A 26,132-nucleotide genomic window follows, 5' to 3' on the forward strand; every position below is an offset into this window, starting at 1 on the left:
CGCGCATACGGGAATGTATGTTACAGAGGCTAACGGCAATGTAAAGCTCAGCCGACTATACGCTCGACACGCGTCATTGAAGCATACACTAGCAACGTAGGATGGTCAAAGCGACGTGGAACACAGATACTTGATGTCATTTCGCGCTTTGTTGGACGAACTTTTTACAGGCTGCCATTTCTTTGTCACGGAAAGCGTGTGCCTCCTATATCCCTTCGTCGGCGACTTGTCGATATTAAAAGTGCGGCCGCTCGGCACAGTGCTAACACACGTGGCAAGGCAGATATCTGAAAGAACTGGAACTTCTGCATACCTCGATTAAAAATGTTATTATGTACGCACAGTTTAAAATACATGCAATAATTTCTGATTAATATTAGTTTCTCTATCGTTTTGGTTGAATTCGCTGCAAGATAGTGTCGCGATGAAAAATATGACCATACTATGTACATACGTAGTAGAGAAGAATAAAAGTTATTTGTATATTTTCCTAAAAATAGCGATGAAACGTATATTTTACGAACGAAGGATGTAATAAAAGCAATGAATCCAATTTGCAGTAAAACAAGAGTATAATTTAATATGAAATAGATTTCCTGCGATGTGCGATAAACTCAAAGTAATTTTGCATATTGTCGAGAGTACTGAAGTAAAACTGTTTTGTATTGCAAAATAAAAATAGACATTCGCGAAGCGCGGTCAGCGAAATTAAACGTTATCAAATTAACCTACAACATCCGAACAAATATAATTAACCTGCGACAGATCCATGTATGTTACAAATAAATGATGGCCAATGTTGAAATACTTGAAAGCATATATCATTCTGTTTTCTAAACACGAATTACTTTTAATTAACATTAACTAACTGCATCAATTAGTCCCGTTCTACGTGTGTTTAAAATAGCAATGTCGAACAAAAGCTTAATTAAAATACCACGAAATGCAAATTTCTATATTTGGATTGTTTTGTATATTTAAAAGAAGAGGTAAGATTCATTCTAACAATCCTATGTTCGTCTTACTTAAAAATCAACACATGTACATCCTACAATTGTTTCGACATATATTTAGAAAATTGTATTATCATAAGAAAAGAATGTACAGAAATATTTGTTAATTCTTTATATCTTGACAAGATTTCTCATACAGCAGTTATTCTGGAATTTTTATTTCGCCAAACTTGTTACGAATTTAATATTTTCTCTGCTAATACAAGATCACTGCGATTCCGTTTCACATTCATTCCAGCTGTGAAAACAAGGGTCTTGCTGGTAAAATTAAACTTTTTTGCGCCAACTAACTCGTAGAAAGTATGAAAAGACGGTAATGAACAGAGCGATGAATACACCGACATTATGGAACAAATTTTCGTCGAATTTGCTATGCATGCATGCGAAATTTCTCGACAACTTTTACTAAGAATTATGTATATTTCTTGCACTTTCTCTTTCTCTATAAAGAAAGTTTGCAATTAGATAAATTAATTACCAGAGAAATTCTAATACTTGGGTGTCAACGAAGACAATAATATCGACGAATTCGCTAATAATCCGTTCTAGTCGTTCGTTCAATTAACGAACTCAATGAAGAATATCGTATAAAATCGAAAATTCAAATCACACGAGTTTCTCACGTTCGATCTCTCCATATCATGATTCTTCGAGGAAGAAAATAGACGGCGCTAGTAATACAATATGCCGGTCGTATAATTATTTACACAGTTTAGCATAGATCATGCGAAAAGTATAGGTGTAGAAGGTATAAATCTTTATGTGTAGAGACTTACACTGTTCTGTAGATTAGTATAGGTGATATATGTACACAAATTGCATGCAGTACTTATAACTCGGATGTCATACGTTGCCTCCATAAATATGCTAGACGAAAGAATGGTAACAATTATATAATAGAAAAATAGAGTATCGTGTCGTTTACCCATTTCGTCTTCTTCTTCGACCTACGGTAGCTGCTTGTACATCATTGTATTTATTATAGGATTTATATACTAATCAGTCAGTAGTAGTCAACTACATTTCGTGTCACCTAGCATTATACTTTCAAATAATTGCAAAAATTTAATAATATGAATATGAAACGTATAGATTTTGTTATAAAAATGCTTCATTGGGAAATAGGGATTTTTTTAACCACTGTACATATTCCATTTCTTTATACAGGCTACGATAAAAAAGACATAGGGCCTGGTAGCTCAAGTATTCACCGAGGGAAGTAAAAAATGCTTAATCAGTGTTAAGACGAAGGCCATTTTAAAGGCCAGAAGGTCAGCAAATTCAGGCGACAGATGCGTTTTATAATACCCAGCTATCGAGCATTTGGGTAAAACCCGGGAAAAATCCAGCATTCAGCTTTTTTTTTTAGTTACTTGAAATTTTCATTCGTTGTCACGTTCCAAAGATCGTGCGTTTTCCATTACATAAATATCGGAGGTCTATAAATATTTAGTGGATGAAACAAATCTCCGCGTAGATTCTATTCGTTTAGTCGCATTTATAATAACGTAAATTTGCACAAATACCCTTGCTGTCTAATCAGAACGAAATGTCGGCTGATCTTGGGACACCACTTGATCCTAGAGCGAAGGAGAGCATCGGGTTATCGGGTTATCGCGTTAACGCTCGTACGGTCTATCGACCGCCTGTATACCGTTTGATAAAGTAGCACGTATGACGTACCACGGTGACACGTGTATTACATACCCGTGCAAACATGCGTGTACGTATATACGTATGTACATATGTATGTATGTACGTACGCATAGAGCTGTATAGAAGGGCGTTTGTGCATGTCGAAGTCGGCTAACCTGCTCGGGATGCTTAACTCTTCAAAGCGATGTGTTTGCGATCAAACCTTACTATTCCTGTCACATTCCACCAAATAGTTAATATTACTCTGCAAATTAATCTTTTCCGCTATTCGTATTATTTTTTTCAACGTCCTCGCTACCACAAGCATTTTCCCAATGTTTGTTCGACGTTATAAATAAATAAGAAAGGACCATTTAGCATAAAATTTGTTTCTTCCAGTAAAAATTTAGTTTACATGATCATACCACCCTACATTACCATCTTAACTATCACGTTACCTTGTCACATCACGGTAAAATGCAAAAATCAGCGAATACAAATTCACCTTACCATTTAATAACAGCCATGTCAGTTACGATCACGGGATACAGCGTTTGCCAGAACTATTCTTCTAATTGAAACACGGTCGTGCTCGAATGAGCCGCCACGGTAGTAAGAAAACCATTTTCCTGCCGCGTTTTAAATTAGTCCGTGGAGGCGGCCCAGACGGCGGCTTGTCCAACGAAAGAAGGTCGTTGCTTCGTCAGTTGAACCTGTCACGGCATCGTTTCTTATTTTACTCGTGACGAAGGTGCCACCAACCGATTTCCTTGGATGGAAATAAAATAAAGCATCCGGCATCAAAATTCGTTATCCATTATCCAAATACATATATACTTTAATATTATAACGTTGCACTATTCGAATATTCTTTCATTCGAACAGGATATCTGGTAATAGCAGATGGTTCTTTCTATTAAAAGATACTATTATTATACGAAGAACAGAGATTCTATGAAAAGAAAAATTTTCTATAACGTCCATTTCTAACGATATCAGTATAGGTATTTAAAACATAGGTCCATTAGTAGAAAATTAATGGAACTAGCATTCGATAAATATATATTATAAACTCATCGATAGTATCAGATTTTACATTAAGATTTCACAGCGCCTCTCCCCTATTAGAGCATAAACAGCGAATAAAAATGAGAATGTAGCTTTTCACGCCGAAAATTTATGTTATATGGATTAACGATAAACGTTAATCAGCGAACTTGCAACAAATCAAAAGGCAATCGCACGAACTTCAAAATGAAACAGAAACTCGTGGTCTTTCGTCAAGTAGACAGAGATTAATTTTCAGCGTTGATTCGCTCTGGTTAATGCGTTATGTCAGTCGAATGAAAAGTTCCCTGCCGGATCAGGCTTGTAATCTAAATATTGCACCGGATATTTTAGCCGGTTCTCTGGTTTACCTTGTTGCCCGCGGAACGAATATCCTCCGCTGGAAGTCGACACACGATCCAGCGATTAATTCGCGGCCTTCCTTCGCGCTTCGTTCTCCTGCGAAACTCCTTTATCAGCAGTTGCACGCGAGCCACCGGAACGATTTCTCCCGTTATGGGTTTTCCTCGATTCGTTGTTTATTAATGGTATTCTCTCTTTTTTTGCGCGCCACCTTCCGTTTTCCTCTGTTTCCCGATATTTTATTATGGTTTAGCTCAAGTTATAATGGTTTCATTTGCCCAGTTGAAATTGAATTTGTTCTTGAAATATTAAATACTGTCGTTTTAAAGAATAGGCACTTTTGTCCATTATTGACAACACCTTTGAAATTGTATCTATTAATTTTTTTAATTCAACCACATATGCCGATGCCTGAGGAGTTTTCAAATCTATCAACGGGAATTATAATATTTAGTATCGTGCGATGGAGGAAGAGGCGTAATGGTCAAATAATCAACAAATTCCATCTTATGGACCGAACAATGGACCAATAACACAACAGGTACATTGAAGTAGCATTATAGAAGTTCATTTTTCTCAATAGTAACCAAGAAAATTGAAAGTTTGTCTACAGTTTTTATGGCTTCTATGTCTCTTCAGCTGCTGAATTACCTAAATTTTTCAATGTTAGTAAGTAACGAGGTAGACCTAAATTCTTCTAGTGGCATAAACCATCGAACTACTATTCGTTTGCTGTTTCATTTCGTGTAAAATGCGCACAGCATGGTCGTCTGTATTATTGTTTCCGCTGATGTAGAGCCACTCCATTAGATCAATTTTATCACAGTTACCACTTGTCCCGTTCTCTTTTATTCTCCTGTCTTGTTCGCTAACTTTTTCAGTTTCGTTCGATAAAAGGTTTTTCTATACTTTTTTCAACTTTTCAACGGTAGGCTCCATTATCCAATCAAGATATTTGTCACCATGTAACCATACCCCTTTTAAATCAATTTCTTTGCGTATTCTCATCGTATCCTAAATGTATTTTGTAATAACCAAGAGATAAAAGAAATTTTCAAAACAAGTTTTCCCTGAATAATTGTTCAAAACAAATAACGACGCGTTGATTGAGCAAGGTGATATTAGAAAAAACACGATCTCCGTAAATTTACCCTCCCATTACAAAAGATATATGCAGGATGCGATCTAGCTTTGTCTGCCAACGTTATAGTTTCTGTTTTAATTGACGTGTTTTAATTGGCAGCCTTTAATCATCGATATGAAAGCATTCTCCATTCAGAAAACCGTTATATTGTCGTTTTAGCGATGTTCAGAATTTCTATTTCGCCGGATGATAAAATGCGAAAATAGTATTGCATTGAGACGAAAAACGCGATAATATGATTTTTAATATAATTTTTAAGTTTGCAAATATCCGATTTTTCTGACAATATCTTCCACGTTAAATCTATTTCGTATATTTGCTACTGCGTATTATTATTTAGTTAGATATTCTTATACTAAATTGTGATTACTAAAATTTTACTTTGGCTTTGCATCAGAAATCACTTAGTTCTCACTCGAATCACGATTTTTAACGTGATCTGTAAATAAAAGTAACAGAATTTATCGATTTTTGGCCATTGATACTTATACGCAAACAAATTAAAAAGATCCATTCGCTCGTTATAAACTAGCATACCAATATCAATAGATCATACTTTATCGTAAATCGTATTGGAGTAAACAGCCTGAAATCCCGAAATCCTCAACGTAATCTGCAGATAGAGATCGTTTTATTATTTCATTGGGACAAAATGCCGTTGATCTCGCGTTGGCTGGTTTGATCCAACTACGATTACCGATATAATCTTTGCGCAGAATCGCTACGGTTTGATTACATTAGTTATTACGTTGACAAAGCCGCTCCCTTATTCCTGACGCACCGATTCACCTAGAGACAGATCAAGGGTTTAAAGTGCTCAATGCGACAGGCTGTAATGAACTATTTCGAGTGGAAATTAGATTGGCTCGATGCTAAATGGAACGCGACGTAATTGCGTTAGCAGCGATAAATATTAAGCGACGGGTTTCGCGTCGACCTCACCGACCGACCGAATGCGTGAAGGTCCACGAAATTATTGAAGAACCTAGCTGGACGCGGTGACGCGTGAATTACGTTCCGCTAACCGGCAGAACTTCGTAATAGCTTCGTGTTAACGACAATTGCGTTGTTGATATTGATCTTTTGCATTTTGCCTAGTCGTTTTCAACGATAGACATGGGGGCAAATGATACCACTGTCCCTTAAGAATACGTGGTCACGTTGATTATTTTCGAAGAAATGTAATTTAATTAGGAAATTACAGATAGAAAGACACAGGATGAATTGATCGTTTAGTGGAACTGTCGTGCCATATTATGACACGATAAAGCTTAGTCTTATAAGTTAATATACGATAAACAGACAAGATAAAGAAGGTTCTTTGGACTTGACGGGCTATGATGATCGATCGTAGCGGTAGTATTTTTAATATTGAAATAAATATCAACGAATTAAACGAGTATACTCAACAAACAAACATTATGCTTTCGGGTGCCTGTTATAAAGTTTATTAAAAGGACATACGAAATGTTTGTTGTTGAACAGATTTCCGGCAGTATAGTTTCCACCTAGTCTACTATATGCACCTCACAACTTTGATAAACAAAACTTTGCTAGAGACTAGGATCTAGGGATTGCATACTTATTAGGGACACGGCGCTTGCTATCTTGCCAGTTTATTATACTTCAATCACTATTGCGGGTGAGAAAGCAATATCTTTAAAAGCGAACGTTACCAGCAAGAATGAGAAAGTCCAGTAACGAGGAACAAAGTTTCCAAAGTTTGTAATCCACGTTTAACAACGAATGCTATAGAGCAACGTGCAGTATTTTTAAATATCTTCCCCTACGAAATAGCATACAGTTTTATGCAATAGATCAGATACATCATTTTTATTCAATCATAAAACATAACTCGCGCGATATTTATTTGTGAAATATTTAAAATATTATCTATTTTGATGATTTAAATTTTGGATACAGAAAATTGAATTTAAATTCAGTTAGTACGAAATTATATATTTTTATGGAATCTTGTAGCAATCTTGTATTAATATACGCAGAGACAAACAATGCTCGATATTTACTTGTTTGTAGAAATTTATTTATTTGTGAAAACGTCAACTCCATGATATCCAGTTAAGAAAATATAGAAAAAATAAAATCACCAACAACAGTGACAAAATATACCGTTAGTAAAACAATCTACCTTTCAATGTTTCACTGAAAATACAGAATGTGCAGGTTATTCCATAAAATTAAAATTTCATCAGATACACGAAACTTTAAAAATAATAGAAAAAATAATCCTTGATACGCTAAGAAACATCGGTACCCTCAGCTGTCTTTGATTCGACGAAAAAGAAGATGGTAAACGAATATTTTCATCCAGTTGCGTAGTTAGAGTAAACAATTAGTCTCATTAATTTAGTTGAATTAGTTCTACTTCTGGGATGAAAAATCACATAGAAAGAATAGGAACAATGCGCATAGACGAAAGAGGGATTGGATATATGAATGGGCCATTTCGTTCGTTTCGTGAATAATGATGGGAGAGTAAAATCGATGGTCTGATTCGAATTATTACCGATAAATAATGGAGCATAAACGCAGGAAATATATAAACTCTCGTTTATTAGGGGGATCGGTCTTTATGCACAGATATTTTCTTTTTATTCGGCTGTTCGAATTATTAACCGATATCGGGAGCATTATTTGTCTTGGCGTGTACGGCTCTTCTATGCTATTTTACGCCATTACGCAAAGACAATGTGGCAATAAACTATCAGATAATTAAAATTTATCGTTACTGTTATGCGCGTTATGTGATCGTTAAAAATGCCTTCTTTAATTTCGCAAGCACAATTCTTCATCGAATATCCGATAAACTAGGACCATCACATTATATCGTATCATAGGCGTTCTCGAATTATCGAGATAATCCGCTTTGAGTACCTTCTAGAACTTATCATACTTCGATGCTGAAAGGATTCCTATATCTCGGTTAATGTACTAATGGAGAAGAGATTAGGATGTACCTACTAATTGGATCGAGCATCAAGAACATCCATGAAGAGTACAGTAATATTTTTGCTGAATATTCAATTTATACAATGGCTTAAAACCTGCATCTTGCGTTTTATTCGTATTCCATTTATGCATCGTCATGCGGATGTTATTCATTGCGAAATGGGTACAGATACTTCGTATTATTCGAGTATTAAAATATTGAAATTTAAGCGAATTCTTTGATTCTTTTGGTACTAGGTATAGTTGATTCATGGTACAGGCGATCGTCAACTTCAGCCGCTATAACTGGTGCTATAGCCGTAGCTCGCATTCGTCGACTATTTCTACTGAATAGCCTTTGTTTTCACTACGTCATCAATTATCGTTTGGCTATTGTGGCGGTGAAAGTCAGACAATATAAAATTAGTGGTATTTTTCCTTGCGTAGTGAGTGCTTGGTATTGCTATACAATTTCCATTAAACATAATTAATTACGACCATTACATAAGTACAATGAATTATAATTTATATATGTAGGCGCAATTAATATAATTAATGTTAAACGGTCCTTCTCTTTTCGATTATACGCGCAAAATAAATTGTAAGTTTGCTCTTGGCGATAGAATTTTTCGTACATAAACGGATACATGAACGGAGCAGACAAAAACTGCTTTTAAAAAAAAGGACTTGGGCATCGTTTCAACAATTCAATTTCTTAATTAAATAATCGTTAATACAGGCTCGCGCACGAACGATCCAAACGTACTTTTGGCTTTAATTAACACAAGGTACGACGCACTGGTCCAGAAAGTAACGTTGCGAGCGATGGAAAAATGTCGAGCCGCCCGAATCTTGCCTCCGAATGCAGCAAGAATTTTACAAACGTCCCTGACGATTTCAATTAGTCGTTGAGCTCTTGTGCGGCGTTTCGACTGTTCAAACGTTTGCCCGCTTTAATTAGTTCGGATTATCAAAGTTACCATTTCGCCTGACTTCATTGGAGGCCGAGTCTCGCGACAGGTAGCTCGTTGACCCAGAAACGACGCACTTTCAGCTACGTCCCGAATCTGAGTCACGACCGATTAAAATCCACTCGAGTCGGTAGCGCGCTTTCAATTGTCCAAATGCGATTCGATCGGTCGTACAGAGGCGAACTGAAAATTCCGAAAATCCCGGCTTCTCAAGAATCTCCTTCCTCGAGTATCTCGAACATCAACGATAGCGCAAGAGTGTCGCTAATCGGTAAAGTGCTCCCCTTTGTATCGACCAGCTCTTTCTTTTGGAGATAAAGCCTCGGCGGTGCGACAGCATTTCGCTTTCACAATGAAAAGTCGCCGAGCAGGGTGGAAGGTGGTCTCATGAATCCGGTCGACACGTCGACAAACGTATCGACGCGAGAGTCTGCTCGCCGTGAAGAAAAAGAAGAGCGAGAAAAAGAGCCTGGAAGAGTGGAGAGCGTTCGAGAACAGACAACAAGAAAAGATCGTGGAAAACGGAAGGTAGCCGCAACGCGTTCGGCGGCGCGAACCTCCAAACGCAGAAGTGTCTCTCGACCCTCTCGACCTGCTCAACCCTCTTGAAACGTGCAACTTGGACCGTAGATCGTTTTTGCCTCGCGAGAAATGGCGAGCGATTTCGGTCGAAGGAGGAACGGCGCGGCGTCATTCGGTAATGGAGTTAATATTTTAGCAGTGAGACACGAGGGAGGGGACTGGGCCGCATTACGACGCCGTTTACCTCGAGAACGCGACCGCCCCCGAGACTTCTTCGACCCTCGAGGGGAAATGACTAAAGAACTTCCTCGAGGAACTGGCTAGGGGGTCGCTCAGGGAACAACAGTCGCATACATTTTACGTCTGTTTCCATGACAAACGTTACGCGGAATTCTCTGACACTCGGCAGAACGAGTCGCGAGAAAAACAAAGTGCCTTTTCCTCTATCCTATTCCTTCGCCCACGAATTCTCCTTTCCTTTCCCTCGCGAAACCCACGTGTTCCGGAAGACGAGGCGGGAACGGGACAACTGTTTGCGAATCCAGCCTGGCACGTACGTCAACCCTTATTTCTTTCCGGGAAGATGCGACAACACGCCGGTGGTTCAGACTTCGCCTCCGACTTTCACAATTTCGACGATCCGTTTTGCCATCGTCGTTGTCAGCTGGCGTCTCTCCGCGATCGATTTACGTCGACAGCCATGATAAATCAGCCCCGATGAATATTATCCGACATCTACTATATGTATGCCATACATGCTGTGCGCGTAAATCTTCAGTGGAATGAGAATCGTTTCTTAGTTCCTATTCTACTGCAATTTGAAGAGATTGGCATATCCTGAGATCGTTCTAGTTACGTATGCAAATAGTTTCTACTGTAATAACTCAAACGAGATTCGAAGCAATCAATTCAACTTATACGAGTCCAAATGAAAAAAAGTTTCTAGTTGTCGATTTGTAAGTTAAGTTGTATAAACAATCGCGCGATTGATTGTAATTTTGGTTGGTCTGCATAGACCGTGGACGTAAATTGGACATGAAAAGACTGATCAATCTCGTGCGATAAAAGAGAACTTCGATCAACCTCGGTCAATTTAATGCACCTTCGATTAATCTTTGTAACATTAGCAACCGATATTAATCGATAAATCAATATTGTCAATTCACTTCTCATCTACGCAAATTGAATTTAAAGTGATCGTTTACAGGTTTGCGCGCTAAGTGTATCGACGATAATACTGCAAGCTTGTTAGAGTTGTACTTGTACAGTTGAGGAGAACATGCCTGCCAATTTCATTATCTTTTTTTACTATTAATTTACTACCTGCATACGGTCTGCAATAACACAAAATATAAAGTATTTACTTTAAAGTACGAGGTATTTTAATTTTTTAATGTTTATGAAATCTAGCGATGTTAGAAAAATGGAACTAACTTAATTTTATTGACCACGGCTTTTTAAATGGTAAACCGAAGCCACGCTCTACTTATACATTCATTATTTTTACAGTGAATCAATTTTAACTGGAAAGCTCGTAAAAACACTGTGAAAATTGGCTAGCTGATATGAAAATTAAACATAAACACGCATTGTCCTTCGATCTGTATTTTTTCCGTTAAAATGGTAGCACGGAACATTATCATTTACATGAACAGAATTCATTTATGCGAAAAAGTACATTTGTTCATATATATATATATACACATATAAATTTACACGAATATTTGGTGCAAGTACGTGACAAAATATCGGTTTCACGTTAAAGCAAGCTTTTAACCCTTTGAGTGTTTAATCCGTATGTCGCCGCACATCGTATGAGCAACTTGATATGCTTGAACTAAATACTTTACGTCGTAAAAGAGATTCAGGTATTAAAATGCATTATAACATGCACAAGTAAATAAATGAAATTTTTGGAAACAAATACATTCTTCGATATTCTTAATTTACATGCTGTAGATTTAACGCAAAATTGTTTTGTTGAAATTTTACTAGCCACTCAAACGATATAAAGAAACCAAATCTAGATTTTTCAGAATTATTAAAATAAAACAAATTTCACGAACTAAAAAGTTTCCAATGATATGAATGATTTACAAGGGAAGATTTCCAGGCCGCAAATTAAAAATAACATTATGGAACTTTGGCAATACGTATATAGTACATAATATTCTTTCGCCGCCTGAATTCACTCGAAGAATGAAAATTCGGCTATTTTCCGATTTTGCCTTATAACTCGCGATAAGATTGACTTTAAAAAATTCTTTACCAAACGATATATTCCTAATTAAAAGAACTAACTTTTGTCTGAAAACTTTTTTTCTATCTCTTACAGTTTCCGAGTTATAACACAAAATTCATCCGCTTCGGGTGTATTTGGGTAGCAAGAAATAATTGCGTAATATACACCTATACATTCTGCACATATTTCCAGTTTCATAATTTTTTGAATTTACGAATTGTGGTTTGCCCATTGTTAGATAACGCTGTGAGAGAAAAAGTGCACAAATGGAACATGATATTTTGCAAGAATTAAACGTTACGCTTTAGTATATTTTAATATATTGATGTTCCAGGACGAAATATATAAAATTCGCCCGATTCAACGCGCTAATAAACCAATTCGCATGAAACCAATATTCATCAATATATTAGTATCAGTATAAGGTTGCTTTCGTGACTTTCTATTTCTCAATGACCATTTAGATTAAGATATGAAATAGGTGGCTACGAGGAAATAGCCATACCGGTAGCAAAAGGATTTCGGTTGTCGTAATATTTCGCTTTTAATGTGGACCGTTACAGGAGGGGCGAGTTATAAAGTAAAAAGGCTCGTTCGTCTGTTCCGCCCGGTTTGTTCTGGACGCGCCGTGGCTACGAACGCTTGCAGCGATGATCTCGCCGATTCGTTTTATCACCCGTGATTCGTGACGCGAGATTTTAAGATGTATGATTGCAATTTGTTCCTGCCATTCGTTCGTGTGAGAAAGGAAGGTTTCGTTGGATTCGTTTTGCAAATTGCGGTTGAAAATTGTTTAAAAAATTCAGACGTCAATTTATAAGCAAATATATCGTAAACTTAAAGTTTAGAAAGTTAATTAACAAAGATTCTCTTGTGCAACGAAAAAATTGAACATTTGTTAAATAAATACCACACATTTTAATTCTCACGTTTCTTTAGATTATTCAGAAAGTATTCCAATTCGATGTGATTCGGCATGTTAACTAATATCTTGAAAATTGTACGTACGAAACGGTTGCCATTATGAAAACAAAAATCTGAATGATCGTGAGGCAAATTAAAGATCGCTACTGCGCAGAAAATACGAACGAACGTTCGTAACTAAACGTGCTACGAATCCAAACTCTGCACAGGTAATGAAAGCTATTTCAACACAGCACCATCTGTTTTCTTCTCGTTCTGGCGTTGGCTGCTAGTTACCGGGTTACTTATCCTGTTCAAACATGGAAATCCTGGCAAGCTTTAAACGTTGGCCGTCAATCGATGTAACGATTGCAGAAGGAACGGATCGTTCTATATCAGAAATTATAAAATAAGGATTGGCTTATGACAAATAACCTCTTTGTTAAATTCAAAGACGAAAGAATATATCAACGAGGAAGGTTATATACAACTGAACAAATATAATTGCACAAATAAATTTTCCTTCGAGATTAGCCTCGAGAAACGATTATTGCGAATTAACGAAGATATCAAGAGATACTTGCATATAACGTAGAAAAATATCAATTTTATGAGAAGATTTTCACTTCTCGGCGAAGATAACCGCTCTTTCAGAACACAATTTTAAAAAATGGTTCTTTATTCCTTAGTATAAGCTTCAAAAGTAGATGCAAAATTTCAACTAATTTTAGTTAGGATTCTTGAGCTGTAACCCGATCAAGCTTTTAGGTTGGGTATAAAATCTTTTACGTAATACAGAGAATCTTAAAACGTGAATAATACTTTCGTGAAAAATTCCTGATCGAAGAATTCCTAACGAATACATCGAGTTAAGTTAATAAAGCTTGGAATAAGAGTAGTAATAAGCAAAATAATAAGAACGATAAGATATCGCTCATGAGGTAAGCCGAATATTTACATCACGGATCAAATAAATTTCTTATTATAATCTTCGGGAGACCACAAGAATCATTAAATTAATTATAAACTTCCGTCCATCAGTTACAAAATTCATAATCACCTTCTATCTTAAAGAAGAGTTTAGTAAAAAGCGCAATGGAAGAAGAAAGCCGCAGGAAACGAATAAAAAAATAGTCAGTGGTTTTATTAATTATTCATCAGGCGTCAAATAGAAGCATTCAGAGTACGAATTTAATCGTATAACCGATTCGACGTGAAAATGGAATAAAATTGCATAACGGGTAATTGTTACTTAAAAATGGTTATCTATATCGATAATTCCTGCATATATCCTTGGGATTGTTCTGGCTTAAACATTTTTCTTCGAAATAGAACATTACAAAATCATATTCTAAGAACGTTCGATTTTGTTAAACAACTAATCGTTGATTTTGCAAAGATCTTCACAGAGACGCAATGTTTTATCTCAAGTGCGTCTTCCTACCTTTTTATTTTTTCTTTCCTAAAAACCAACCCTAAAGCTGATGTCGCTCATTCGGAATGCAAGAAACGAGACCGACTAGATGGCGGCGAATAGCAACGAAGCAAATTGTTAACCAGCCGCTATATTTATGCATTTATTTATTAACCAAGTTTTATTTGTCCCTCGGGCGAAATAACGGGCGGCGAAAACAAGTGACGCTGTAGAGCGACAACTCACGGCCTGCCACCGCCAATTGCGACGATTCGTTTTATCCTGCGACGTCCTCGATCCGTCTACGTCGTACGTCAAGGCATGATAAATCAGTGTCGCGTTGATGGCGAGCATCGCGCGGCTGATAGGCAACCGTACCACGTCGTTTCTCCGTTGTCGATTCGCAGTAGTCGCGAAACCCTTTCTCGTCCCTCACTTTTTACCATTTCTTCTTCTGTCGTTTGTCCTATTCTCTATTTCTCTCCCTCTTTCGTTGGTTCGCATATGTTCGCATTCGTCTTCTTGCCTTTTCTCTCGCCTCTGCCCCACGCCACACCATTTCATCTTAGCGAAATAATTGGAAATACGCGGCAAAGCTATTATCGCGGCGGATCATTAGACCGAATACCATACGCTAAAAGTAAATTGACAGAATGCGAACAATCTGTCGATGAAAAGTGGACCGACGAAATTGAAGGAGAGCAGATGTAAATGAAATTGTTCGTTGTTTCGTTTCAAACTGCAGCTGCAGTCAATTACGACAGACTTGAATCATGTTACACTTTATTTTGAACAGCCATTCGACGAACGTATAGTGTATTTATTTTTAACGCAATTCTCCACTATTTCCAAAACGTTTCTAGATTGGAGTAGTTGGATTCATCTTTCAATTTTGGAATAAATCTTGCAACTTTAATCAAGCATACCCAAAATATACGGGTATATTATTATTTAGTTCCTCTATCATATACTTACAAATATATATACACAAATGTAAGAGATTTAAGGATTTATATTTACTGATTTACCGAGATTATGTTGTGATTATTTATATAGAATATAAGAATAGTTTAAGGCTAGGCCAGAAGAACTTTTAATTGCATTATGGTTCATCGGTAGGTTTGAGGCAACCTTCGATCATGTTTTCGTCGAATTTTACCGAATTCGGGTGAACGACCAACCAGCGAATACTTAATAGCTACTTAATAAATCCGTAAAGCAAGGAAGAAAGTTCCTGTTTCAGTCCTCTGAGATGTTTCCGTGCTCATTTCAGTACAATACGTGAATAACGATAAAGCACCTCGGATTTACGTCGGATCTAGACGCGTTCTTCTCACGTCGTCGCTGCCGATTTATGTCAGCACTGTGGAAATAGTCGGTCGACTCGTCGCCGATATCTGGCGATCAATCTTTATCGCATACCGATGTCGATACCATATCAAGAACTATTTCAGACAATGCTTTAGACGTGAGTTCGATCACAATTCGAATCCAATGTTTCTTGATCGACTTCGACTCAAGGGAATGAAGTCGGAAGAGAGGAAGAGCGACGAAGAAATACGAAGAGACTGCGACCAATTGCGAGATTTAAGCAAACGTTAATTCTCGAGCAATCAGGCTGGTTGAATCGAATCGGCTGGTTCGAACGGTTGACAGCCGATGAAAAACTACAGTAATTCACTGCATTCTCATTTGCTTAATTGAAACCGCGAATCTGACTGGCACCTTTTGCGTCGGCGTTAATCTGGATAAAAAGTAAAGAATGGTCGCATGGCAAGCTCTTTTATGTACACGCGTATATAATTCGTCGGCATGAAACGATGAAACGCAGTAAAAGGCGCGTTTTTTTAAACGATCTCGATAACAAGCGCGCCTGAAATCCTTGCTCTCCCTTTACTGCTCTCTAATTAATTATTTCCATTATTCTTATCAAGACGCGTCGACTGGTTGATTAAATCTCGCGTTTCCAGACGCTTTAAGAAGATAATATCACGGAATGGAATGGGTCGAAAGAGCCACAATGAGAAGCATCGTGACGCTGTATCATTTTTTATGCTACTTAACTGTTTGACCTGTCGGATACATCGATCATTTAATTAGAGTTTGGGTTTTACATCGAAGAAGTTGCTTCAGGTTTGTGTGATTCGAACAATCCCCTTATTTTCTCAGTTATATAAATGATCTGATACAATTAATTGGGTGCTAATAGAAAAAACATCGATATGTCATATCTTTACTGCACTATCAGCAATTCGTTATGTATCGGTAACTATCGTATATACGATAAAGCGTATTCCATTACATAAATACCTTAATAATAACACGTTCTAATAATTCGAGCAGAATATCTGACAAATGTTTTTCTATTATAAATATATGCTATTGTTATACGACGTCGTATGTTGTGTTTTTCATAATTGAAGAAGAATTGATTAAGATAAAAATCTTGATCTTATTAAGTAGGTATAATTACTTTAGTAATTGCCTTCCATATTAAGTCAGAATCATAAAGATTAGTATATTTGTACATATTTAGTATTTGTGACATGATAAAGAAGGGCAACGCTTAAAAGTATCGTGTCGTCGTCAACAAATATACTTTGCATGTTTTACATTTAGAAAAGTACATTACAGCGTAAGTTATATGCGTTACGATATAATTTCTATTGGGGTTTAAACAATTTCTATAAGCAGTGCAAATTCAACTTGTCTGTTTCACAAACAGAGAGATCCATTGAAATAAAATTACACTATTCATTTTAACTTCGTTCCTGTTCCACCTTCTCAAGATAGTTCAGCTCGCTCGTAATAATGAAATCAGAGATACGAGCAGCCTTTTGACAAGCGATCTTCATAATTAACGAAATTTCCGCGGCGTTAGAGCTAAAGGTAAATTTAAACAAGTAGTCGCTTGTAATAAAAAGCGGCAAGCCCCAGGATTAATCCAAAAAGAAAGTTCGAAAGTTCGTGTAGAACTTTAGCGGGCCATGAAGCGCAATTCTTTTTTTCCATCATTCTTTTTGCGAATCGCACATAAGCGTGTACGCGTTTAGTTGTCTCGTTAGGGAACGTAGTGGCATTAAAGGCAACCGTTCTTTTTTATGACCGACATCGACCGTCGTTGCTCGAAAGGACCTCACTGTCGGGAAATCTGCCCGCTAGATACAGAATTATTTGAAAAGGGAACGCCCGAGAAACTTTTGACCAAGCCCGAAACGGAACGTTCACAAAAGCTGCGTAACGCGGCGCGAATGGAAATAAAACGCGAGAGACAACGTAAAGTTTTCTCGTGTTACATGTTTGAAAAATCTTAGTCCACCGTAATCCCGACACGACGCTGGGAAAATTCTGTTTTGCAAACGGGCTGAAACATCTATGCTGCTGTGCCTAAGATTCAGTAATGAAAACTTCGCTCTTTAATTATTCCCCCTTTTCTCTAACGAATGGCTGACGAATGACGAAACTTGAAAAGCAAAAATTATTTCTGCTTTTTAACATTTCTTCCGTGAGAACTATCTTTTAGTTTTCTAATTTTTTTTTATATTAATTCTAGAGTATGACCAAAGAAGATACTATGGCAAAGAAAATTACGTATTTCTGGCATGTTAAAGTTAAAAATATCGCAGGTATTTTTTAATGGTTTCAATTACTCGGAAGAAGTGATAATTTTAAATTTTTCGAACTTTTTGTTCTATTTAATTCCTACATATCCAACTTAATTCGCACCGATGCCTGTTATTTATATGAACAAGTTTCTTACTCTATTTGATTTATTTTAAATAAAAATCACAAATTGCGTTTCATTGCATTTTGAACGTAAATGATGTAACGATAAATTCCTGAATTTAAATTAGTGTTGTCAGGGGAAAGTTTATATTTCGAAATACACGTTTGGGCTCAAGACTCTTTGTGAGGCTTTTACGTTTAGTGAAACGATTCGTTCACCAAAACTATTTGTCTAATGGAGCTTGAAATTTAGACGAATGTCATTTTTAGACAATAAATTTCCCTAAATAATATAAAATTAGTCGTCAATATTTTATTGCTTTCCTAATATTATTATTGAACTTTAAGGAGGATAAGAAGCAAGGTATTCCATATGACATATAAATAATTTAGAACATTATTGTTTGCGTAACCCGAACATTAATATCTAGATGAGTTTAATTGATTTTCGTCGGAGAACTAAAAGTAAACAGTAACGCTTTTGTACGTTCTAAAAATATTTATTTCGTTGTCCTATATTTCGCTCCTTTTTAAGCACGTATTATTTATAATGAAAAGTATCATACATTCTCTTGTTGACATGGAATTTTCATTTAAAGCATGCAATGTAAATGCAACTCTCTTATATAAGAGGAATGTTTTAAAACTGTAAGCTTCTAAAATCCTGAGAATTTCATGTATGCCTTTTTACACAGTTAAACTTCTCCAACCTGTTTATAAACTTATCGATTTCACACGGATTCCGTTAGACTAGATCGCCAATAAAATGTTCTTGTTCAAATGTGTCGAACGTATATACGTGCTACGATACTATCCAACATATTAACGATATTAACTCACAGTTTCAAACGCTATCAATATTTCTAGCAATTGACTCGAATGCATTGGTTAAAAAAATAATGTGGAAAGAGTAGGTCCGCAAAGCCGAGGCTCTCAATCCTTCTCGCAATTTGCTTCTAACCATCAAACCGCAAGCCATGGCACAAAGTGTTTCTAAAAACTTCCTTTCTGTTAGCATTTACCAGTGAGCAAAGCTGCGCAACCACGGACCGCCATTTTCACTCCGTAACAATCTCGTCAGCAAGAAGGTCTGTAGATTTTTGTCCATTACTACAGCGTCCTGATCTTGCAAACCACGATACGTCTACAGAGCGATCAGCTCGAGGCACTTTGTCTCTCGAGCCACGAACCTTCATTCTCCTCTCCGTTAAGCGTACCAACGAGCTTTTCACGCGCGGCAGCGTACCGGTACTCTAAGGATAGAGTAGTTACGGTTCTTCGTGAATTTCGAAGCGCTTTCGAGATAATGCCAGCGTACCGGAGCGGCACATTTAGTCGAAGACAAAAACGAAACAAGAGGGTAATTTCATTGATGGCGATCAATGCCAGAGGACGCGGACAAAAATGATGGCGCGGCCGTTGCATAGGGATCTAGAAAGTAAGTGTACAGCCGTAGCAGGCGGCGTTAACGAGTGGCATCGCTCAGCTGGAGCTTAAACCCTCGTTAGGAAGCTAACAACCGACCATATGTCTTGTAAATCGCTGGTCCACGTGAAGCAGCGCGCTCGAATCTACGAATTTATGCGGTCGTCGAACGCGGCCAATCCAAACGATCGACCGGAGAACGAGCTTTCGAACAAACAAAAACGCAACGTCCCTAGCTGCAAATAGCTCGACCGTGCGGCGACAAACCGCGCCTGAGTCGCACGTTGCTTGGACGCATTGCGCGCGACAACCTTCAGTTTCGATCGAAAACTTTCTGTTCCTCCAAGTTTTTTCGAAAGAAAACGAATACTAGAGGTTGGTCGCTGAGGCTAGAAAACGGAACGACCGCCGCTCGATTTTCAATTATCGTAGCCCCGTTTGCGATTTAAACGATGCGATGGTCCCCTAGACTGTTATGGGGGCTTGTTCTCCACGATCGATCGCCGACCGATTCTCCACTCGTTGGAAATCGAGTTTGGATTAAGCTTCGACGACGTCCTCTATTCCTAGTACTCCTTGTACGGAAGCATCGTTTTCCGCGTTCCGATAACGCCCGTGAAACGACAAGTCGTAATCTCATTTATCGTGGACCTCTCTAAAGAACAGACAGAAAACGAAAGAGAGAAAGAAAATGGAAGCGAGGGAAAAGGTCGAAGATCATCCCTTTTAGTTCGGACAACGCGCATTTCCAGCATAAGAAATCTCACAGAAGTTTTCATGCGTTCTACGTAGGAAACTGTTACATCGACTCGATCGCGATACCTCGTACTACTTTGGCTACGAATGCTCTATTTTCGCGTAGAATGACAAATCTCTTGAATCTTCTTCGACACACTGGCTCAAGCATGTAGAGAATAATTTTTCTCCAGCCTTGAGATTTAAATTGCACTCGAAACTGTGCTCGAGCAGCTCTTAAAAGTCTTGTTACCTTACAATGATGTAACACCCTGACTCCCTCTGTCTCGACTTGTTCGCTCCTCTTACTACATCGTTATATCACGTTTGATATTCAAGTACATTCTTTTGTATTTTATCGATAAAACGAAACGGCTAAGATACAGGGCGATTTGATGTATAATTTGATAATAAAAGAATTACTACACAAGATACTCGATTTAAAATTAAATAAGGTCTTTAATTTTAATAAGGTTATTTTGTAAATAAATAGTGCATGAAGTATGTCCCATGACATTTTTTCGCAACACTAATTTCAAACACGGTAAACGTGATTAGTTACTCTTGCAATTTGCATACTAGAATTAGATGTTTCAACGCATACATCGACCAAGAACTACGTATTACTATTACTACTACTAATACTAAAAATGAGCATAGTAACAAAGTAGTAACAAGATTGACATCTCATACTGTGAATGATCCAGAGAACCATAGAAAACCATTTGTAGTTGCTCGCTTTTATGACAAATTGCCGAGCACGCGAACAATATGACTACTTGAATGAAATCCTCGTAATAAGCATGATAAGCCTTAAACCCGAAAATCCTAAAAGATGTTTAACATATCTATGTTATAACGGGTCATTCCTAGATGTACCATCTCCTCATTTCACTTCTCTTTTGGTGATTCTATTTTTTACTTTGCTATAATAGTTTTATAAATTAATGACTAAAACAAACTCTTGAATAAAAAATATTTAAGTAAAAAAGGTCAAGAATAAATGTACTTACTGAAAAAGAGGATAAAATCCAATGAAAATAATATGAAATTGAACGAATAATAATTGATTTCAAATGAAATATTTAATAGAAATATTCTCAATAATATGAAATTAAACGAATAATAATTGATTTCAAATGAAATATTTAATAGAAATATTCTCAGGCAATCCCTTCATCAAAACATATTCTTTGAGAACAAAGAAGTAGCGAGATTTGCCTGTCGCGAGGTGTTTTCTTGCACGTGAAATTTGATATCCTTGGACGGATAAAATTGAACTCGGGATCAATCACAACGGGACGTGCACTATGCTCGCCAAAAATTCTATGTAATACAGCCAGCCACCCGTGTCGATTCGGACCTTCCATCCTACGAGACACGATTGAGTGACCAAAAGAACAAAAATGCATGCGACTCACCATTAAACGCCAAGAACGTTATCATCGATGTTGTTGTGGTTCAGGAGAAGTCATTATGAAGACCGTCAGTAAATAGGAATCACCGAATCCCACTGCAAGAGACGAAGACTGGAAGAAATCTGTAACAAAGTATAGAATATTACGATTTGTCCATAAAGACATTATTAATTCTTTAAAATGTGTGAAATAACAAAAGATTGACGTCGATTAAACGAAGAAAGAGGAGTAAAGACTTTAACAGAACATGTTAAATATTATAATTTGTTCTTGACATCATACTGTTGATTGTTTAAAAAATTTAGGACAATGAGAAATAAAGCTCTTCGAACTTGACAATAAGAAGAACTGAAATTCTCATAAAGACTAGTTACTATAAAAATTGGAATTCTGATATAAAAAATAAAAACTTAGAAATGACTTTAATGACATCTAAACCAAGTTAAATATTATTTAATTAATATACTTAAATATTATTATGGATAGTAAAATATTTCTTAATATCGGGAAATACCTATGAATATTCCGTAATGTAATTGATTTGTAAAAATTTTACTCTGAATGTCTCGTCGTTAGAGATGTACAGAGAGACATGTACTTCGAAATAATAAAATATGGCGTGCTTTCTTCGTCGGTTAAACACAGCTGCGCAATACCAAAAAAATGCGATGCGCAGAACGTGTCTGTGATTATTGAAAAAAGTGACTAACAGCATTATTACTGGAAATTCACGACATACGTATGTAGCAAAATGTAAAAAGTATTTCAAAATCTTATTAAAATATGCTTTCTATTATTTTAAAATAAATTAAATATTACCATCCATAATCCAAATATCCATAAAAGGTATCGGATTCATCATCAATTATGGCGTCCGTTTGAGTTTCATGGCGTTCCTGTAATACCTCGAAGTACGTGCAAAGAAAACGTACGTTAATTAAACGAAGTTAACACTAGTGTATTTATGGAGTGAAAGAGTGATTATGAAAGTACATACTACGTAGTAGAAAGATCGGCACTAATCGTAAAGATACACGGACACACATCTAATCGCTTCGATTATCCACACTAGAATGACACCCCGCGCCGCGATTTACCAATGAACTTCGATTTGCAAGAAGTGGGGGGGCTCACCGGCAAGTAATGTAATTGATTTGTAAAAATTTTACTCTGAATGTCTCATCGTTAGAGATGTACAGAGAGACGTACTTCGAAATAATAAAATATGGCGTGCTTTCTTCGTCGGTTAAACACAGCTGCGCAATACCAAAAAAATGCGATGCGCAGAACGTGTTTGTGATTATTGAAAAAAGTGACTAACAGCATTATTACTGGAAATTCGCGACATACGTATGTAGCAAAATGTAAAAAGTATTTCAATATCTTATTCAAATATGCTTTCTATTATTTTAAAATAAATTAAATATTACCATCCATAATCCAAATATCCATAAAAGGTATCGGATTCATCATCAATTATGGCGTCCGTTTGAGTTTCATGGCGTTCCTGTAATACCTCGAAGTACGTGCAAAGAAAACGTACGTTAATTAAACGAAGTTAACACTAGTGTATTTATGGAGTGAAAGAGTGATTATGAAAGTACATACTACGTAGTAGAAAGATCGGCACTAATCGTAAAGATACACGGACACACATCTAATCGCTTCGATTATCCACACTAGAATGACACCCCGCGCCGCGATTTACCAATGAACTTCGATTTGCAAGAAGTGGGGGGGCTCACCGGCAAGCCAAGAGTAAATAAACTGTGCTCAAGGATATATATGTTTTCAGTAGGAAGCATATTCTATACCTAATAAAGAAACGATAGGTCGGACTGAAACGCGAGATGAACGTTGAAAGTAAACACACATGAGATAATATGTATAATTTAGTCTGACGAAATTTATGCAGTTGAAACGTGAATATCTAAGCATAGAAATTTGATATAGGTAAGTGTCGTAATTTAATTAGGTTAAATAAACATAATTAATAGGTAGAAATCATATTGGAATTTTATAGCATTTAATTTTCATTTAATATATAATATAAGTAATATTAATGTAAACATCATACAGCATTCTTTTTTAATATAACCTATAGAATAATCAAGTATGTGTTTTGTTAAATGAAGATTTAGGATAGTCGGTAACAAGAAATTATAAATAATCGTGTTTAACTTTCTACAAATATGAGAATTAGGCCACATTTTGTCTAGAATTACTCTATATTCAAATGTAGGCCTTAAATTATCAAAATAATCTAAATATTATATGCTAATATTTATCATCACTTAGACATTTTGCCAACAGAATTTTTATGAGATACTTTACACTTTTTTCATGTATTTGTTAATTTTTTAAAAAATTAACTGCCTTTTTTTCTACTGCTCTTCTCGATGCTTTTATCCGCGATATTATATTACATCGTGTAAATGAGAATTTTCGCAAAATATGCAATATGTACATATGTACGAATTTCCACATTTATTTGGGTGTAATATTTAGGTAATAGTAAATTTTATTTTATTTGCGATACATTCTACTATTTAAACAAAAAGCCAACCCTACGTATTTTAGAATGCTATATAATGTTAACGTTTATCAAAATTGGTTCGTTACGCTTTATTTATTTTGAACAATAAGCAGAATAACAGAATTTCAATAATTTTAACGTTGGAATATCTTTTTGAATAAGAATAGTGTTAAAATAGTAATTATGCGTAACGAACATAGAATACCATGTTCAAAAAATCATATTGTATCATATTAATCAACTCGATTCGTTTTGTAACTTTCGTTCTTATCTTTATATTTTAATAAAATACAACAAACAAAATATAAAACATCCTGATATAAAAAAGACGAGCAATTCAATCATCTACGATTCTAGTAGTTAACAGTCACAGAATACAAATGTCATGTACTTCCCTCAAAATTTATTTCTTCAATTCATTTCTCCAATTCATTATTTCCTCTATATAGCAATGAAAGTTTTCTCGCAGTTATCGACAGTATTCCATGCTGGTTTCTCGCCGTACATTTTCTCTCGTTCCGCTCGATTTCCGATCAAAAGACGTAGACAAGCGGGACTTTATTTAATGAATACAATGAACGTGGGTCCGGTGCTTCTTTTTCTTTCCTTCCTAACCTCATCCACTCCCCGTCATAATGAAAAGTTCCCTCATAAAGAAAGTATGTACTATGGCATGACTTCATTCAGGTACTCTTTAAATTTTCAGATAACCACCGAATGGCTCATAATCCAGCGGCATGTCGCGCCTATCGTTCCAAGCTCGAAAGATAAATAGAAGCACGGGGACCAGCACCGCCTCGAGCGCATTACGTCGCTCGTTCTCTTTCACGCGCAGGTTGGTATACCTCGAATTTGCATTGCCCAGACAACGGCAGTGCTGCTGTCTGTACCCAACGAAACTTCAAGCCTGCCAACATTTCTAGCTTCCGTTTCGACAGCGCGTCACTCTCTCGTTGAAAATGCGAATACTGGTGAAAAGGAAATGGGGAGAAAAAAAGAATTGGTTGCACCTAATATGTAAACCTGAATATACATAGTAATACAGTGATTAATGAATTCTCGATTCGAAAGTTTTTTATTTGTTTAAATTTTATATAAGAAATGCGTTGTGCTGTTACAATATATTACATAGGAAAGTCTGTACAGGCTATGGTTTTAATTTGTCGTGTTTTATTAGAGAAGTAAAGCTCGCGTGCTTCGACGGTAAGCTCGCACTTGTCCTTGCGTGCAAGTGTTTCGAGCTACGTTTTTAGCTAGATGTTCTGATCTTCTTTTCTTATGACGAAGGCGTACTTCGTAATTTTAATTACAACTATAATTACTCGTAGCGATATGAGATAACAAATATGATGGAGAGGTTGATACAATTGTATGGATACAAAGGAACTAATATTACTTCAGAGAAAAAAAAACTTATGACGACTAAAACATTACCTGTGATGATTGATGACGATGCATAAAGCGATTTGATTATTATTAATGAGTTTATTAAATGTTTAAAAGAATTATTACTTAATTACTATAAATTAGATTACTTAATTACAAAATAAGGTATCGATTTTAATATTATTAAAAATACACATTTTTCTGTTAGAAATCCTACATCTAACGAGGTAACGCTGATGTATCAATACCCACTTATCCATTTAGTGATAACTATATATTATTATACATGATAACTGTGTTATACAAGTAGCTCGCTGTACTGAGAGACGCAGTTCTGAACAAATCTATCGAGTTGTAAGACCGATTATGCGAGGTGATGCGACACGATGTGACGATGTTATCGGTGCGCTACATGTTAAATTAATTAGATGCAGTTGTTTTCTGTTTTGTTGTCGTATGAAATATGATTTATTATTGCAACTGTTTACAGCTATCGAAAGTAATATAAAAATTTTGAGTATACCAACAACTTTAGATCCGCCGAAGATTCTTCGAAGCATTGAAAAATAATTCAAGGTAGATGTATAGTATGTACTTGTTAAAAACTCTATTTCTATTAGGAATTCATAAGGAAACTTGATATTAAATTTAATATAATACGCATACTCTACTTATTGAAAGAGCATGAAAAGTTGTTTTAACT

General features: G+C 36.3%; 1 protein-coding gene and 1 long non-coding RNA gene across 2 annotated transcripts in view; one reads left to right on the forward strand and one right to left on the reverse strand.

Annotated features, from left to right (window-relative positions):
* LOC100745772 (glutathione S-transferase 1-1) overlaps positions 1–22,591 on the reverse strand; it is a 98,578-nt gene extending 75,987 nt beyond the window's left edge. Inside the window, exons 1-3 of the mRNA XM_033319081.1 lie at positions 22,505–22,591; positions 22,327–22,412; positions 21,511–21,629 (exon numbers count right to left, since the gene is read on the reverse strand). The gene's annotated coding sequence lies outside the window, so the exon portion shown is untranslated. The remainder of the gene's footprint in view (positions 1–21,510; positions 21,630–22,326; positions 22,413–22,504) is intronic.
* Positions 22,592–23,260: 669 nt separating this feature from the next.
* Positions 23,261–25,003, forward strand: LOC112212223. Its single transcript, XR_004461093.1, has 2 exons — positions 23,261–23,460; positions 24,750–25,003. It is a non-coding gene; the product is annotated as an uncharacterized LOC112212223 (long non-coding RNA).
* The last annotated feature ends 1,129 nt before the right edge of the window (positions 25,004–26,132 follow it).

Source organism: Bombus impatiens, unplaced genomic scaffold, assembly GCF_000188095.3.
Source record: "Bombus impatiens unplaced genomic scaffold, BIMP_2.2 scf_0135, whole genome shotgun sequence".
Classification (NCBI taxonomy): domain Eukaryota; kingdom Metazoa; phylum Arthropoda; class Insecta; order Hymenoptera; family Apidae; genus Bombus; species Bombus impatiens.